The 3,435-nt window shown below is 39.5% G+C and overlaps 1 long non-coding RNA gene across 1 annotated transcript; it reads right to left on the bottom strand.

The window, feature by feature from the left end:
- Window positions 1–368: 368 nt before the first annotated feature.
- Window positions 369–1,680, bottom strand: LOC128291745 (uncharacterized). Its single transcript, XR_008281570.1, has 2 exons — window positions 1,601–1,680; window positions 369–559 (listed from the first exon to the last, which is right to left on the bottom strand). It is a non-coding gene; the product is annotated as an uncharacterized LOC128291745 (long non-coding RNA).
- Window positions 1,681–3,435: the final 1,755 nt, after the last annotated feature.

Genomic DNA, 3,435 nt, shown 5'->3' with positions numbered 1-3,435 from the left:
AGTATTAAAGCCCTGTACAGAGAGATATTCAAGTTGTAACACGTGAAGGTCAGAGCAGTCGGTCCCTGTAACATGGGTGACTTTAACTAATAAACTGTACCAATTGGCCCAACCAAAAATTCTAAAAATAAATCCATGGATGGGTATATGAGTCTAAATTCAGGGAAAATTTACGAAACCAGTTTCCGAGTTTTGAAACTCAAGATATGATTTTTAAGGCGACGGTGACGCAGTTTTCCAGCCTGACTGGTAATGTCAAATTGGTTGGCATCTTGAGAGGGTTTGGCCGTTAACCCCTTGTGTCCGACACCGGCGTCGGTCACGAGTTAGGGGTGTTACACATATTGTTATCAGAAAAATATAGGGTATAAAATAAAATAATCCCAGAAAAATAATTAAAATGGCCTTATTACAACATAAAACCAAATAATAATATTAATAACATAAAACTTATAAAAAAAATAAACCGGTTACTTATTGCAATTAAGAGAAATAGAAATAGTAGTGTGGCCATCTCCGAGTCCCTCGCAGCTCCAAACCATCTAAGCTTAGGGATTACCTGCACAGTTAGAAACGGGGTGAGTTTACGAAAACTCAGTGTGTAATCCCCAACAAAAAACAAACAGTGAATAACACAGTGTCAGTACAATCTGGGCCAAAGCCCTATTCAAGAATAAGATGCAGGGCCTCAGCCCTTAAACAGTAGCAATATGGGCCTAAGCCCTAATTCAGTCTCGACATATACTGGGCCGAAGCCTTTTCATAAATCATATCACTGGGCCGAAGCCTTTTCATAAATCATATCACTGGCCGAAGCCTTTACTGTAAGTGGTATGGCCCATAGGCCCATTCCAATATCACATGTAATATCAATGAATGTATGCAAGCCCATTTGGGGAGACTACTCAACCCACCATCCGCTACTCTCCACCCGTACCAACCAACACACCATTTGGGGAATAACTCAACCCACCCAACCAAACTCTCCACTGGCATAGATAGCTTTATCATATAACTGGAGGCCTAGCCTCTTTTAATAATCGGGCAAAGCCCTTTTGATGGCCGGGCATAGCCCTTTTAGCACTTCCTCCATTTATAAAACCCAACCCATGCAACATGTCATGTATGCAGAATTTCATGCCCATATTTGAATCAAACAATCACAGTCAAGTCATTCATATCACCAACATATATTCACAATCAAATCCATCAACCACACAAATTAAGTCACCACTTGCCCACAAGGGCAAAACAGTCATTTTTCATATTATAAGGGTAATTTCATAATTTTACCAAATATCAGGGTCTTCCATTTCATTAACAATTATCAATATTTTTGAGTGTTTAAACAATGATCTTTAACCCACTTTATCAAATTCGGGCTTTTGGGCCCAAAACCCCTAATGGGCCCTACAAATGCTGATTTAGCCCACTAAGCCTGCTTAATCCAAATTTTACAACAGTACTAACCGTGTTAACATGCAACTTTTCCAGATTCCATTTTCTATTAGTTTTACCCAAATAGGCCCGAAAGCCCATTGGGCTCGATTCTAGCCCATTGAGGCCCAACTTACCATCGTGCACAAAATTGCGCTCTTACCTGCTCCATCGATCGAAACACTGATCATATCGCATCTATCGCATCTTTAAGCAAAGGCAAAATCCCAAGTTCCTGAAATGCCAGAATTTTAGCATTTCAGCTTTTCGGCGAATATTAATCTAAGCTACTGCGAGGGTTATTACACACCTGTTATGGGTTGAAGTTGAAACGTTTCCAAAATCAATCACCTACGATAACCACCACCTATCACTCAAAGTTAACTAATCCAATATCAATATATGTAAATTCCTAAGCACATCAGTCATACAGAACATAAGGACATATTCGTCATTTTACCATACAGGGGTATTACGGTCACTTTACCCTATAGGGGCTTTACAGCCTTTTTACCTATTAGGGGTATTTTAGTCATTTCATCCTACAAGGGTGTTTTGGTAAATCTACAAACCAAGGGTATTTCAATAATTTTGTAAACCAATGGTATTTCTATAATTTTTAGAAAGTCAAGGGTATTTCTGTAATTTTGTAAATTAGAGTATTTTGGTAATTTTACAAATTGAGGGTATTTCAGTAATTTCACAAACCAGTGGTATTTTGGTAATTTTACAAACTAGGGGTATTTCGGTAATTCTACCCTATAGCGGTATTTCAGTAATTTCACAATCGAGGGTAAAACAGTAATTCTGTAAATCAAGGGTAAAACAGTAATTCTATAAATCGAGGGTACTTTGGTAATTTTACAAGTCGAGGGCATTTCTATAATTTGGTAAACTAAAGTATTCTAAACAGGGATAACAATACGAATGGCCCTAAAGCCCATTCTCAGCCCAAATGGGCCCACACGCTCGTGTGGCCCTTTTAGCCCAAATCTAGCCACAAATATGAGATTCAACTAGCCTAGTCCAATATTTACTACACAATCAAACAACTTATCCAATTGGGCCCGTAGGCCCATTGGGCCCACATAGCCCCTTTCGGCCCATCACGGCCCGAAGTAGCCATCCTACAGCTAGAGTAGTGAGACATACACACCTGATAGGAGACTGGAGTTAATCCACGCTCCGCGCACTCTTAGCCGATGCCCAACCCAAACGAGCACGCCATACAGCGAAAGGGATCAGCCAAGAAAGGTACCTTTACTCTCCTCATGGTTCCCTCTATTTAAAGCCAGCTTCGCATCCACTTTATGTTAGCTTCCCGATGTGGGATCCCTCCAACATCAAAGTTTAAATTCAACACCAACTCTTGTCGCCCCCTGTTAGCAAAATAAATGCTCCTTGCTTGCCATGGGATTCGAACCCATGCCTCCCCTTAGATGCTCTACACGCTACTTGCCACTAAGCCACAAGGCTTTTTGTGTCATATTTTATCCCCAATTAATTATAAGGTCTAAAGGCCAAAGTCCAGGTTCCCTTAAAAAAACCAAAATAAATTGCAAGAGCCAAGGCTTGAACCCAGGCTCCCATACAACCTTAATGACGCCACAACCACTAGACTACAAGCTTCCTTGTGTCATTTATTTAACACAATAATTTAAAAGCCCTCATCCAAGCATCCAAGTTTTTTTCTCTTAATACCAAAATTTTTGCTAAAGCCCAAGTTTGAACCCAAGATTTCTCCAACACTTCTCAAAGCCATTAACCACTAAAGCAAACATTTAATTGTTTCATTTCATTGCACAATTAAATACCTATATACAACCTCTTTACGGACCCCTACCCAAGGCCCAATACTTCTAGGCCCAAATTCGGGGTGTTACATTTAGCATGAAATTGCTATGGATTATAAATTAGAAGGTCTTAAATAGTAATTTGACCAATTTCTATAATTTTGGACAAAAATGGACATGCATGGGCAAAAATTTAAAGTTTAGT

The sequence above is a fragment of the Gossypium arboreum genome, chromosome 4 (genome assembly GCF_025698485.1).
Source record: "Gossypium arboreum isolate Shixiya-1 chromosome 4, ASM2569848v2, whole genome shotgun sequence".
Classification (NCBI taxonomy): Eukaryota; Viridiplantae; Streptophyta; class Magnoliopsida; order Malvales; family Malvaceae; genus Gossypium; species Gossypium arboreum.
Note: the sequence above shows the minus strand (reverse complement) of the source record. Positions and strands in the feature narration are given on the sequence as shown.